This window comes from Hylobates moloch, unplaced genomic scaffold (genome assembly GCF_009828535.3).
Source record: "Hylobates moloch isolate HMO894 unplaced genomic scaffold, HMol_V3 SCAFFOLD_1, whole genome shotgun sequence".
In the NCBI taxonomy this organism is placed as follows: Eukaryota; Metazoa; Chordata; class Mammalia; order Primates; family Hylobatidae; genus Hylobates; species Hylobates moloch.
The window spans coordinates 204,488,820-204,504,609 of NW_026652276.1; the positions used below are offsets into that span (position 1 = coordinate 204,488,820).

At 38.9% G+C, this 15,790-nt stretch overlaps 1 protein-coding gene across 2 annotated transcripts in view; it reads right to left on the minus strand.

Moving 5' to 3' along the window:
• IQUB (IQ motif and ubiquitin domain containing) overlaps nucleotides 1–9,774 on the minus strand; it is a 69,936-nt gene extending 60,162 nt beyond the window's left edge. The window contains exon 1 of one of the 2 annotated variants that reach the window (XM_032761605.2): nucleotides 9,659–9,773. The gene's annotated coding sequence lies outside the window, so the exon portion shown is untranslated. Of the gene's footprint in view, nucleotides 1–9,658 lie in introns of both variants that reach the window. The other variant, XM_058426292.1, reaches the window with a different exon arrangement.
• Between the last annotated feature and the right edge of the window lie 6,016 nt (nucleotides 9,775–15,790).

Sequence of the window (15,790 nt, forward strand, 5' to 3'; positions counted from 1 at the left end):
CAGGTCTAGGTTGAGGCAAGTGAAGTGCCTACAATGCTCTACACTTGTACTCATGTCTGAAAATGAATGCCTCCTAAAATTTTGGGCCTAGGTGCATCATTTGCTTCACCCCAGTCTCAGCCCTGAGAACAAACACATAAAAAGAAGCTCAATATTGTTACTCATTATAAAAATGGAATTTCAAATCACAATGAGATAGCACTACATACCTATTAGAATAATTAAAATAATATTTTTTAAAGCTCTCTAATAGCAAGTGCTAGTGAGTGCATATAAAGACAAGTGGTACACACAACAACATGGATGAAACTCAAACAAATTATGCTCAGTGAAGAAGCCAGCTTTACTAAGGCTGTGTACTATGGACTCAATTTATATGACAAATCCTAGGGTTAGAAAATATACCAAAGCCTAAGGGTAAAGATAAGAGTTGATTACAGAAGGATGTGGGGATGTTTTACATGATGGAAACACTCAAAATCTCAATTGTGGTAGTGGTTATGCAAACTATATGTGTTTATTAAAATGTATAGCTCTCCAGACTAAAGAGGGTAAATTTTATTGTGTCTAGATTATCCCTTACTAGAAAGATAACAAAAAGTAATAGCAACTAATGCTCCTTTCAGTAGGGGGAAAAAAGTGTGCTATTAAGACTAAGACTCAAGGAATTTCAATAACAATAACAATTTTTGAAAATCGACGAGGCAGGGAAAAAGAACTGACCCCAGATGTAAGGTCAGTGGTATAGGAAATGATAAATAGCAAAGAAAGTGAAAATATATGGGTAAATATAAATGCACTTTGGCTGTATAAAAATAATGTCATAAAGTCATACACACACAGAAATACAAAACAATCATTTGTCATATCTGTTGTGGGGGTGAAAATGATAAAAAGGGCATTTATCTTATCATAATTCATTATCTTATCATATCATTCATACATTTGTCTGTATATGTGTTTTATGTGGCTTTCTGATTTTGTGCTATACTTAATAAAGAAGCTAAATAAAAAAGAAGAAAGAGGAAGAGGAGGATGAAGTACTCTATATGTTGACAGAAGTCACATTCCAAGATTTATTAAGTGAGAAAAAGAAAGAAGGTGAAATAAGAATATATATTCGTGTTTGTTTCTATTTGGATAAAGAAACACTCAGAAAAGTATGAAAGAAACTAAGAAAACTAGTTATCTGATGGGGGGCAAGGTGAGTAGGAAGTAGCCAGAACAAGGGTGGGCTCCAGAATTCTCAATGTATTATTTTTAATATTTTTATTTTTAAACAATATAAATGTATTACCTGTTTAAAAAATTAGATAAAACATCATAGGCTAGTACAGTAGGGAAAACACAAGGTGGCTGGGAGAGTACAGGATCAAGAGTGCTAAAGCCTCTTTAGGAACAGGAACTAAGAATTATGACAGGTCTGAGATTTCATCCTACCTACAAGCTAACAATTTAGCCTGCCATAGTTTCATGAATGCTGTTAGAATAGATAAGACTCCTGGGTCAGAGACAAAGGACTTTATTATTCATGGCACAGCAGATAGCATGAGATTTATATTCACATAGGATCCCTGTGCCCCTAAATCCCAGATGAACAATGTGGAATGCCCAATTAGATGCCATACACACAGTGGGTTTGTATCACAGCTAAGAAACCCCAAGCTTAGAAACTCCAATCCTTTATAATGGACTTGAAGCAAATATGCCTAACCTTTGCCTTGGGGGAATATATCATTGTTATTATATCAGACAGATAAATCTGACCTCTGCTTTAGAAAGAGACCGTATATCGGCCGGGCGCTGTGGCTCACACCTGTAATCCCAGCACTTTGCGAGGCCGAGGCGGGCGGATCACGGGGTCAGGAGACCGAGACCATCCTGGCTAACACGGTGAAACCCCGTCTCTACTAAAAATTAAAAAAAATTAGTCGGGTGTTGCGGCAGGCGCCTGTAGTCCCAGCTACTCGGGAGGCTAAGGCAGGAGAAGGGCGTGAACCCGGGAGGCGGAGCTTGTAGTGAGCCGAGATCGCGCCACTGCACTCCAGCCTGGGCGACAGAGCGAGACTCCGTCTCAAAAAAAAAAAAAAAAAAAGAAAGAAAGAGACCCTATATCTTTTAAGACTGTTCAGTATACAAATACCCTTGAAAACAAAATTCAAAACAAAGCTGTCAGTGTCTTTTAAGCAGAAATTCTAGAGAACCACGGGGAACTGTCTTCCATGAGGAATAAGAACCATCCATGGACCAACACCAAAAAAGCTTCTGAGAGTCAGAGTCAGCATCTAGTGATTATTCTCATAGCTATGTAGTAAGAATGACCATTTCACAACAGCAATTACATTGTCTTTCCTACAGCCAGCAAGAACAATGCCTGTTCACCTATGCTCTGAAACTTTGTTAGGCTCCATCTGACACTACCCAATGTGAACAAGGCCCCATTTAATAGACACAACATTTAAAAGCAGTCCGAAGGTATAGATACCTAAAGGGCAGGCCATGCCTATATCTATCTAATAAGGTGGAAAAGGATTAAACCAGCGTGAATGCCCACCAGGGCATGAGAGTTGATCCAATAGGCCTAGGATAATAAATTTCATAACTGTAACATGAGTAAATTATATCTAACAGTATAATAAAACAATAATATAACACAACCAAGGAAGGTCTACTTTTAGAGTCATCCTTTATTTTTTTTCTTTCGCTCACCCATTATCCAGCCACTCAAAAAGCACTGTCAATACTGACCTGAAAATTTAGTCTCAGTCTACTTTTGTCTGTCATCCTGTCATATTTTGACAGTACTACTGCAACAGTCTCTTAGCTGGTTATCTTAATTTCATTATTGAAACTCCTACCCCACCAACCCCTGCCAAAAAAATCCATTATTCTCACAGAAGCCAGAAAAATATTTTTTAAAGAAAATCATGCCACACCCCTCTCATACCTGCTTAAATACCTCTAAAATAAAATGCTTTCCAGAATAAAATCCAAACTACTCGCCATGGCCTTCAAGGTCCTAAATGATCTAGTCCCTGCCTCTCTGACCTCATCTTCTAAACAACACCACCTTTTACCGTATCTAGGACTGATCTCCCTCTTGGGGCTTTTGCATTTTATGTTTCCTATGTCAGAAAAGTGTTACTACAAACCTTTTTTGAGATAGAGTCTGGCTCTGTCACCCAGGCTACAGTACAGTGGTGAGATCTCAGCTCACCGCAACCTCTGCCTCCTGGTTCAAGCAATTCTCCTGCCTCAGCCTCCCAAATAGCTGGGATTACAGGCGCCCGCCACCACGCCTAGCTAATTTTTGTATTTTTAGTAGATACACAGTTTCACTATGTTGGCCAGGATGGTCTCAAACTCCTGACCTCAAGTGATCTGCCCACCTCAGCCTCCCAAAGTGCTGGGATTACAGGCGTGAGCCACCGTACCTGGCCTGTTACTACAAATCTTTATGACTAATTCCTCATCTTCCATGTCTCAGTTTCCAGGGAGGCCTCCCTAATCATACCTCAACTACCCCCTAATTTATTTTTTTCATCAATATAATCACTACATTTCTCAAAAGAAGACATAAAAATAGCCAACAGGTATATGAAAAAATACTCAACAACAATAATAGAGAAATGCAAATCAAAACCACAATAAGACATCATCTCACCCCAGTTAAAATGGCTATTGTCAAAAAAGAAAATAACAGATGCTGGCAAGGATGCAAAGAAAGGGGAAAGGTAGTACACTGTTAGTGGGAAATGTAAATTACTACAGCCATTGTAGAAAACAGCAGGAAGGTTCCTCAAAAAACTAAAAATAGTTCTACCATATAATCCAGCAATTCCACTGCTGGGTATATAAACAAAAGAAAGGAAATCAGCATATTGAAGAGATATCTGCACTCCCATGTTTACTGCAGCACTATCCACAATAGCCAATCAACCTAAGTGTCTACCACCGAATAAAGAAAGAAAATATGGCATGTATGCACACAATGAAATATTATTAAGCCATAAAAAAGAATGAAATTCTGTCATTTGCAACAACATGGGTGAAACTGGGGGACATTATGTTAATTAAGTAAAATAAGTAAGGCACAGAAAGACAAATATCACATGTTCTCATTCAAAAGTAGGAGCTTAAAAAGTTGATCTCACAAGGGTAGAGAGTAGAATGATGGTTACCAGAAGCTGAGAACGGCAGGAGGGAGGAGGGATGAAGTAAGGTTGGTTAAGGGGTTCAAAAATACATTTACATAGAAGGAGTAAATTCTATGTTTGATGGCACCGTACGGTGACTATAGTTAACAATATTTTATATTTCAAAACAGCTAGAAGAAAAGTTTTAGAATATTCCCAGAACAAAGAAATGATAAGGTAACAGATATCCTAATTACCTTAATTTGATTATTACAAATTGTATGCATGTATCAAATATCACAGTTGCTCAATAAATATGTACAATTATGTATAAACAAAAATTTTTAAATTTTTGAAAAGCATTGGCCATGGCTGAATTCATTCATGCTTTCAACAAATTTTTATTGGGTACCTACTCATTACCAGTCCCTCTTTTAGCTGTGTGTAGAGACACTTCTATGGTTCTACACACAGCCATGGACAAGGCTTTTCAAAAATTTTTAAATTTTTGTTGATACATAATTATTGTACATATTTATTGGACACGTGTGATATTTGATACATATCTTTATCTGACCCAGTACATATTTTACTAACTTAGTTGTTACTTGCCCTTTTCCTCACTAGAATATAAGCTTTTTTTACTGCAGGGATTTTGATCTGGTTGGTAGTTTGCAGTTTTTACTGCAGAGATTTTGATCTGCAGTTAAAAAATAGCTTACATTCTAGTGAGGAAAATAGACAAGTAATAACTAAATTAGTAAAATATACATTGGATCAGATAAAGAGCTAGCAAAATAATAAAGCAAAGAAGGTGGCTAGGAAGTATGAGACTATCAGGAGAGAGTATGGCAGAGTAGAGCGGCAAGTTTTGCTAAGTATTTGTGTGGGGAAGGAATGCCTCTCTGGTTAAAATGACATCTGAGCAGGAGGCTGAACTGAGAAAATAAGCAAGGCATGAGGACAAATGGAGAAATGAGAAGCATCACATATCTGAGGAATAACTAGCTAGTCAACTTATGTGGCTAGAGAGCAGTGAGTTAAGAAAAGAGCAATAGAAGATGAAGCCAGAGAGGAGGTTGTGGGGAGAGGGCATTAGATTGTGGAAGGTAGGGGAGTGGGAAGCTGGTAGGACATCAGGAGTCTACTGGAATCTATTGTAGTAACCTTGACATGAGGTGAAATGGACCTGGGTGACAGTAGAGGAGACGATGAGAAGTGCTGACTGGATTCTGGATATATTTTTAAAATAGAGCTGAAAGGATTTAGTGATGAACTAAATGTGGGCTATGAGATAAAGAGAGGAATCAAGGATACTGCTAACATTTTTAGCCCAAGTAACCAGAAGGATGAGCTACATTTACAGAAATAAGGAAAACTTCAAATAAAGGAGGCCTGAGGTATGCATGGAAATTAGATCAGTCTGATTTGGGGCATGCTGAGTTTGAGATGCCCATTGGACACTGGGTTAGCAGTTTGAAGTTCTGAGAAGATGTTGGCCTGGAAATTGGAGAGTCAGAAGTCTATGGTATTTAAAGCCATGAGACATGTGAAATCAATGCAGTCAGAAACGGAAGCCACATATTATAAAGTTTCTTTGATAGGTATTGGATAAATCCTTACCCCTCCATCTTCCTCCTCAATGCGTCTGCCTCCATTTCCTAGTTGCTATGGTTTCTAATGCTTATATTTATTTCACCCTAATTTTAGTATGTTAGGTGTCCTAGATTGCTCCCCTCCAAGCAATCTGTCTCCTTATAAACAAGATGAGGGCTGGGCGCGGTAACTCAAGCCTATAATCCCAGCACTTTGGGAGGCCGAGGTGGTCAGATCCCTTGAGCCTAGGAATTCAATACCAGCCTGGGCAACATAGTGAGACCCTGTCTCTACAAAAAATACAAACTTAGCCGGGCATTGTATTGTGGCACGCACCTGCAATTCTAATTACTCGGGAGGCTGAGGTGGGAAGACAGTTTCAGCCAGGGCGGTGGAGATTGTAGTGAGCCAAGATCTCACCACTGCCCTCCAGCCAGAGCGATGGAGTGAGACCCTGTCTAAATAAACACATACACACACACACACACACACAAACACACACTGATCACAGTTCTCTGTAACCTGTAGATTGTATGTATAGTAGTGCCTAAGGTTCATAGGTCCTTAATTGATGATATGAATGACCCAAATAATTACATGTTTTCAAGACGTTAGTTGTTTATAAAAAGGGTGATTAGCAACTGTGTTTATGACGGTTAGCAGTGATAAGCATTTATTCAACCTAAAAATAAGAAATGTCAAGGTTTCTAAGTCATGACTTCATTGCCATGCAGTACAGTGATTCCCAGCTTTGGTTTCCTAAAGTGGAATTTCAGAAGGGCTGACTGTGGAGCCAGCCCACCTGAGTTTGATTCCAGACTTAACAACTTCTTGTCGAAAGAAGCAATCGGCCATGGGTCTTGAGTGTCCCTACATGTTCTTGTGGGGTGTGACAAAAATGCAAGGCCATGACCACTGTTTACCCAGACCCTTTCTCAGGGTTGTGTTTGCACCGAGAAACTGCAATGGCTGAGATAAACTCTTCCCCAGAAACAAAGAGCAGGCTTTCTTTGGTTTACTGTAAAAGCAGTAAATTCTCCATGTGCAAGCATCCATGTAGACTCACTTGTGTTTCCCCTGTTGGACTGAGTGGGGCTTGGGAAATTGGCACAAACTTGAAGCACTGGCTACTTCTTTTGCACGTGTCCTTTGACCCAGCATCCAAGAAACAGTGACTAACGTATTAGTTTGTACATAGGGTAAAACACCAGACCCCTCACAGTTCCTGATACTTACTAGCTATATGACTTTGAGATACAGAGGTTTCTTAACCTAAGTCTCATTTTCCTCACTTGTGAAATGGGATATTAGTAGTTTCAACATCAAAGGTTCTTCCAAGAATTAAATAAAATAGTGTATATAAAGTACTTAGCAAACAGTGCCTGGCACACAATAAGCATATAATAAATGTTAGCTAATTAGTAATGAACTATTTCTAAAATTTCCAAATGGCTAATGATAATTATATACTAAAAATGACTCCTAGGTATTACATAATTACTCGTTTTATAAATTAGGAGAAAAAAATACTTTTAAAATAAAGCGTAATATTAGCAAATACACCAAATTATTTAATTCTCACAGATGATATAATTATGCCCATTTTACAGATAAAGAAATTAGCACAGAGAGGTTAAGTAGTATTTTCAAGAACCCAGAGCTAGTAAGCAGTATATCTGGGATCCAAATCCAGGCAGTCTGGATCCAGAACCCATGCCCTTAACCACTTAACTGTGCTGTATCTCAGTGTAGGAGTCCATGGGGGATTGGGAGGAGAACACAAAAGGGGTCCTGGTGATTAAGAAAAAGTTTAGAAACTGATCTCCCTGCAGATGAAAAATCTAAGACCCAGGAATGCCTCACGGTAAGTTAGTGGTAGTCAGATCCAGAATTTAACTAACAATTTTGCCATCAGATACATTATCAGAGAATGTCTTTAATTCTTAAGGGAGAAACATGACTATGATTTAAAATAGAGTAGAAAATACTCAGCAGATTTTTTTTTCACCCATCTAGAACACGGAGCTAATTTTATTGGTTTCTAATACCCCCTCATATGTATATATTAATATGCTCTACTTGCATACATAAATGTGTAAACTCTCACTGCAGCAAATATTAAATGTAAATAACAAAGTACACATATTAAAAGTGTGAAATGTAAAATGTGAAATTCCAACCCAGTTTGGAAAGCTACAGTTGGAAAAGACTTTTCAAAATCGTTTTTTCATTATTGTTATTGTTCATTTTGTTGTTTTTAAGAGAGTAATATGTGCTTACTAGAAAAAAAATCTAACAGAATAGAAGGGGATAAAATAAGAAGTAAAAGTATTCCAGACATGCTAATTTTATTTCTCATTGTTAGGCAGTTTATCTTTCCAGGAATTATCTATAAAGCTACAATTATATAATATATATACATTTAAATTTGTTTATGATCACATCAATGTCTTTCATAAACTATATTTCTGTTTATTTTTAAACTTTAATACTATTTTATGACTTATTTTTATAATATGTGCTTAACATTTATTTTTATGTAAAATACGATTCTGCCGCATTCCTTTCAACAACTTCACAGTAACTTCTTTGCAAGGCTAAGCCACATTGTAGTCAACTGTTGCTCATTGATGGACATTTTAACTGTCTCTAGTTTTTTACTATTAAAAATAGTGCTGCAACAAACATCTTATACATCTATCTCTGTATATATGTGTAAGTATACTGAAAATGAGTTCTCAGAATGGACAAGTCAAAGAGCATACAGATCTTAATTTTGTTAAATTCCATCAAACTGTTTTCTATTATAGCCCCAAGAAGTTCCCCTTGAGTGTTTCCTTACATCCTCATATTGTTTTGAGTCCTAATAATTAAATATCCCTTTGTTGTGTGTTGCCCTTATATTTCCCATTGTATGTTTGATGTTGTTTGTTTTCTCTTACTATATAAAAGTTTTAGATTGTTAGGTAGTGACATTTATCAATCTTTTTGCTTATGAGAGTTTCCAAATTTCCTGACATGCTTCGAAACACCTTCTCACAATGAAACATACATAAATTCATCCATAAACGCATAAATGAGACAAATCTGTAAATATTGATAGAAAACAACTGGACACACAGTCTTAAGTGTAAAAGCCAATCACAGAAGAGTATGCACAATGTTACAGGTGTAACTACATATTTGCGTATGTCTAAAACACCTCTGGAAGGTGGCCTGGAGATGGGGAGAAATGGGTAGATGGAGGATTTTCACTCTTCATTCTTTTTACTATTCGAACTATTTTTTATGTATTATCTATTCAAATGAAAATGTTTAAAAAGCAACCTCTATCATGTTTGCATACAAAAAAGTCTCCCTTTTCACCTACATTTCATTCCCTACCATTTAAAGCTTAATACATTTAGAATGTAGTATAGTTAGTAAGGTAGGGATCCCAGTATTGCCTTCTACCAAATAAATCTGTTGAATTTTTAGGTTTGTTAAGAGGCAAAGACCAAGGGTGGAGAGGAAGGAGTGAGAGTGCCAGGTGAGGAAAGTCTAAAATCTCTCGACTTAATATGAGAATGGTCGCCACGGAAGGCTAACAGTCTCTAGTGCCAGGTTTGGGTTATAAACGCATCTTCTATGCAATTACCGTGATAAGCACTCGGGGTGTGAGGTGAGGTGTACCTCCTAGCTTGATGCTGCTGCTTCAAGTCCCAAATCAGAGAGGGGAAGCCAAAAAAGGAGCCGAGAAAGATGGGATGCTTCGCACGGTTTTTAAAGTAAAGGCGTAACATTCCTGACCGACCAGGCAGCCCCAGGCGCTCAGGCGCGAATCACTGCCCAGCACACAGAACCCAGAGTCCAGAGCGGATGTCACCGGCTCTAGGCTGGATCTAAGCGTCGGACCGGAAGGCCGCAGTCAAAACCTGTCCTCCTACCTGTGTACGAAACCCAACTATTCTCGTCGAAGTGCTTTCCCAGGCTCCTAAGAAGCAGCTTCCATACTCGCCGCGTTCTCAGCGGTTGGTCGTATCCTAGCAACGGTCCTGGCACCACCTCTTCCTGCCAGAGCACGGCAGGGGGGGAAGGGGAGGAGCCAGAGGCGGGTGGGGGGAGGAGCCAGAGGCCGGTGGGGGGAGGAGCCAGAGGGGCCGGGAAGGAGGAGCGCGGCAGAAGACAAGGGGAGGAGCCAGAGACGGGGAGGCGGGGTCGTGAAGGAGGAGCGCGGCAGGAGAGAAGGGGAGGAGCCAGAGGCGGAGGGGCGGTATCGGGAAGGAGGAGTGCGGCAGAACAGAAGGGGAGGAGCCAGAGGCGGAGGGGCGGTGTCGGGAAGGAGGAGCGCGGCAGAAGAGAAGGGGAGCAGCCAGAGGCGGGGAGGCGGGGTCGTGAAGGAGGAGCGCGGCAAGAGAGAAGGGGAGGAGCCAGAGGTGGAGGGGCGGTGTCGGGAAGGAGGAACACGGCAGGAAATAAGGGAAGGAGCCAGAGGCGGGCTGGGGGCCGGGGTCCGGAAGGAGGATCGCGTTAGGGTAGAGGAGGAGGAGCCAGAGGAGGGGGAGGGGGGGCTGCACAGGAGGAACGCGACAGGGAAAAGGGGGAGGGGAAACATGGCAGGAGAAAGGGGAGGATCGCCAGAGGCTAAGAGACAGGAAAAGGGACGCGTCAGGGAGAAGGGGAGGAGCCAGAGGCGAGGGGGCGTGGAGGAGGGAAGCGGCAGGGAGAAGGGGCGGGGCCAGAGGCGAGGGGGCGGGGAGGAGGGACGCAGCGGGGAGAAGGGGAGGAGCCAGAGGCGGCGGGCTGTTACCAACTGGCTACCTAGATCCAAGTGAATCAGGACAGTAACCTCTCTCCAAGATCTTTTACACTTGTGAAAGGGCACAGCTCTCTAAACCAAACACTGACAGCAATTTAATCTTACAGATATAAAAAAATCCGAGTCAGAGAAATCAGCACGATGAAGTCAGAGGCGAGAAACTGTCAGGTGCCTACTTGCTTTTGTTAAACTAACAAATTGGCTCTCAGCTTCCTGGCAGCCAAAGAGAAAAGGGAGACGGTAGCTATCAAATAATTCTGCTTATAAGAGAAGAACTTTTGTTAATCACTAAATTACTTAATAAACTAAATTTTGTCTAACAATAAATTATTTTTCTGTGTGTGTGTGTGTGTGTGTGTGTGTGTGTGTGTGTATACAGAGTCTTGCTCTGTCGCCCAGGCTGAAGTGCAGTGGTTAGATCTCGGCTCACTGCAACCTCCACCTCCCCAGCTCCCGCGATTCTCCTGAGTAGCTGAGATTACAGGCGCCCGCCACCACGCCCGGCTAATTTTGGTATTTTTAGTAGAGATGGGGTTTCACCATGTTGACCAGGCTGATCTGGAACTCCTAGCCTCAAGCAATCCGCCTTCAAAAGTGTTGGGGATTACAGGAGTGAGCCACCGCGCCCGGCCTATCAATAAATAAGAAAACTTTTAAAGAAGCACAGGATAGTATTGGAGGTCAAGTATGTTCCTCTTGGAAATTTAGTAACAAACTACATGTTGCTATCTCATAATAGCTTATTAAGTATTCACTGTCATGAGGCACCACACATAGATTTTTAATTTAATCCTTACAACGATTTTATTAGCGAGAAACTATTAGATCCATTCTGTAAATGAGAAAACTAAGGCACACAAAGTTTAATGAGGGAACCAGGACTAAACCTAAGCATCTAACTCCAGGTCCCAGATTTTTTACCCACTATTACAGTACTATTTAATTTGATTTGATATTTTAAAAGGATTAATAAAATTAGTACAGGTCCATTCCCTTATTCATAAATGTTCATTGTCTTCATTTATTTCTTTATACTGTTCCGCTGAAATTGCACTCTCATCTCCCCAATAACTTTGTAATATCCAATGCCATTTTTTCAGTCATCCCATTTTAAAATATATTTTTACTAGAATAGTGAAATATGTATTCAGATAAAATTGGCTTTGTTTTAGTAATCATCAGTAAAAGTAAATTCATTTTAATCATTTCCACACGTTCATGAAAAGTAAAGGGGAAAAATGGGCATAGAGGTAACCACTAGAATTAGGCTTTCTTGGATGGGTAGACCAGGTGTGGAGGTGTGCAGATAAGATTTTACAAACACTCATACACTCTCATCTCCAAAATCATAATTTATCTTACATTCTGCTACTAATAAACATTCCACTGGTTTTAAACATTCACTTTTCTGGGTCTCCTCTTTAAAATTTATCATTCACTGTTCTCAATGTTAGGGACAGTATGCAAACAGTAAGTTTAGGAATAGAGTCAGGAGATGGGGGAAGAAAACTGGCAAGAGAGAACTTAAGTGTCTCACAGTGTTAAATGTGACTTGATAGCCACTATTCATATTTTTTTGTAGTTTGCTGTGAGGATGACTTTATACAATTTAATCTTAAATAGGAACCTAACTTAATAGTTAGGCTTCCTTGGGTAGTCTGTGGAGCATGGAAAGGTTATTAGCATGTCAAAATCCTGTCCACGCACACACACACTCACATACACACAAATGTAGTTTGGTTACATAATAAATTTATGTTCAAACTTAATGAAAACCAATAGGAAAAAGCTTCTCAATTCCAAAAGTGAAAGAGTAATTTTACAATACCATTTTCCATTTTCCTTTTCATGATAAATCTATGCATTTTCTCAGGATTTATTCCACCAAACGACTTTGTATTTCTCATGAAACATCTACCTTTATTCATCTCAGCATTTATTTATGTAATAAACATTTCTTTTGATGTGCTTTTATTTTTACAAAGATGCCACCTAGTGGCTTGATAAAATCAAGCATTTCAAAGTATTTCCCGTTGTTACTCCAGGTTAAAATGAATAATGAATATTTTTAACATTAAAATAATTTAGAAAACTAAGGACCTGAAAATTTTTGTTTTGGAAATTATGTAGATTAAATTTGGATCGTAATACCACTTTGTGAACTTGTTAAGAGAATGGAAATATAGGTCTATAGTCCCTTTTCTGAAACCTTTTAGGACAGATGTGTTTTGATATTCAGAATTTTTCAGATTTTTGAAAGGAAATATGGGCATATACTTTACATTATGTAACACATTCAGAGGGTCTGAGAAGCAGTTTAGAATCAAATATATTGATACATCTGTGGCAGAATATATTCATATTCACATTGAAGTGGGATAAATACCACAAATAGCCTCATGTAATTCAGGTGGGGTTTGTTGCCAAATGAGTTATGAAAAAACCTTGTTTTCAGAGATTTTTGAAATTAGGAATTTAGATAAGGGACTGTGGACCTGTTTTACTCTGGTGAAAAAGAATTCACCCTCCAGTTATAGAGAGATTAAAATGCCAATATTTTGTAAAAAAAAAAAAAATAGTAATAGTTATCTTTAGAAAGCTAATAGATTCACCTAAAAAAAAATTGAGGACGATGAGAAATACCAAAATAGAAATCTTTGCAATGCTTTTCATTTAATTATATACAGAAGCCAATCATAAATTACATTTAAGTGTACCACAAAAAATTAGCTGCTAATGTAAACCGAAAGACCAATTTGAAAATTATTAGTGATTCATAAATTTTGTGGTTCATAAATTTAGTGGTTCATAAATTTTGTGGCACAGTCAAAATAAAATTTAACCTTGATTGTTTCTTTTTTTTTATTCCTATGTGTAATTTACCATGTTCCAATTCCCCACCACCACTATGGTCATGGAAATATATGTTGATGGTGCCACGCTCAGCCTGGACTCCTTGTGTGTCTATGAGCACTCCTTGCCAACCCTCCTTAGACATGCAGTATGAATAAAAAATACACTTACGTTAAGACACTAGGATTTAAGGATAACCCATGTTAAGTCACTACATTACTCACTATTTTACTTCACTATCTAGAATACTGACTCATCTCTAGTCTCTCAAATGAATTCTTCCTGTCCCCATCAATCATTCAAACCCCTTATCCCATTCCCACTGTGATTTCCTGTGAATTTTGTCTAAAAACGTCAGCCTCCTATAAACCCAACTGGTAGCCTCTCATTTACTTTTCTCTAAAACAACTGGCATTACTATTGTTGTAGCATAGGCTACAATCTCACTGAACACTTAGTTTTTGTTTGTTTTTAGTAGAGACAGGGGTTTCACCATACTGGCCAGGCTGGTCTCGAACTTTTGACCTCAAGTGATCCACCCACCTCAGCCTCCCAAAGTGGTGGGATTACAGGTGTGAGCCACCACGCCTCCCCACCGAACATTTAGTTTTAATGGGAAGACTGCACTCAGTAAATCCAAAATACTCGTGATATGTTCAGCAATTTGGTACTTAATCCTATACCCCACAACATACTTGCGTAGGGTGTTAACTTCTGTTTGTTTACATAATCATAGAGGATGGGAGGAAAAAGAAAAAGGTGCTATTAGCCTACATGTGGGAATTTTCCTATTTATTGTCATCTCCCTTTTAAAAAAGATACATTCATAAACATTGTTATTGGCTTAATTAGCTTCGCTCCTCTGACTGGGATTAGAAAATTGACAATAAAATATAAGCTCTCTTTTCTTCCATCCCCCAATTCTGAGGGAAAATGAGGGGGAGGGGAGAATGAGTAAGAGTGAAAGGATACAATAAAACCTGAGGCCTGATTGCACATGATGACTACTACTGCTGGCATCAATTCATTCTATTCCAGTGACAGACTACTTGATCCTACTGGTGTGGGAAAGATGGCAACCTTGAGACCTGAGCCTTACTCCAGTAGGGTGCCCCCCTATATCTTGTTTGCCCAGGACAGTCATGGTGTACATCTATTATCCTTATGTAATTATTTTCACTCAAAATCATTCCAAGTGGAATGATAAATTATCCTATAGTTATCCTAAATATAAGCCATTTTCATCCCAAAGGAAAGAATGCCAAGAAATTAGAATCGTCTGCACTAAGTCCCAGTGTGGGAGAAAGGGGGCATCAACTTTGTTGCCATTTCTTCTTTCTTAGCAAAGCTCAGATTGATTAGCTTCTTTCTTTTGAAGTATCTGCAGTATGGTGATTAACTAGAATGAAACCCATGGGAGAACTGAAATAGGCCATTCTGAAAATTATTACAATTAGTTTAGTAGCCACTCAAAACACTGAAGATCTTTGAATAAAAGAATCATTTGCAAAGTGATCAGGAGACTTAACCTGGATGTTTATAGGAAGCAACTGGGAAAAGACTGAAGGAGTAAAAACGATCAGGTGTAAAGTTCTGTGAGCAACTGAGACAGGAGAAAGAACCAATGACCAAATTGCAATACCTTTTAGATACCTATCCCATTAACATAATCTGCCTATAACCAATATGCAGCTCTTTGCAGAAAATTAAATCGTTTACTACTTCTGCTCATATTTGTTCTTTACAGATATTTTGACAGAAAAAGTAAAGAGAGCAGGATAGTTTCATTTGGTACAGCCCATACAGCACAGGAAGAAGTCACAACATCCCAAGCATACTCATAAATAATAATATAACAGGAGCATCAGTTCTAGAACTAGACTGCCTGGGTTCAAACTTTAGCTTCACATCTTATAGGTACGTGACCTTGGATTTGTTATTAAATCATCTCTTGGTTTCAGTGCCCCAACGTCCCAAGTTGCATAATTGCAAGGGAAAACTACTCACGTAGGGTTCTGGTTTCTTATCTGGAAAATGAAGGTAATTTGTAGTATCACTCTTAGGGTTGCAGTGCAGGTTTAATGAGTGAAATTAGTCAGGTACTTATGATAGTGCCCGACATTCATATTAAAGTCTCAACAAACATTAGCTATTATTGTTATAATATTATTTTTACAATGACTATTACTCTACAACTAGCATTTCTAATGCAAACATCAGTAAGGTCCCCTTTAGCAAAAAAGTTCAGTAACACTGTTGGTGAAACATGAAAGATGCACAAGAATCATGGCAGATACGGGACTGAAAGTATGACAAAAACACAGCAAGCCATCTTTTTTCTGTGTTGTCCAAAGGACCTGAAAAATAATGGTTAGCTAGAAAATTACCTTGAAAGTACCCATGCAAA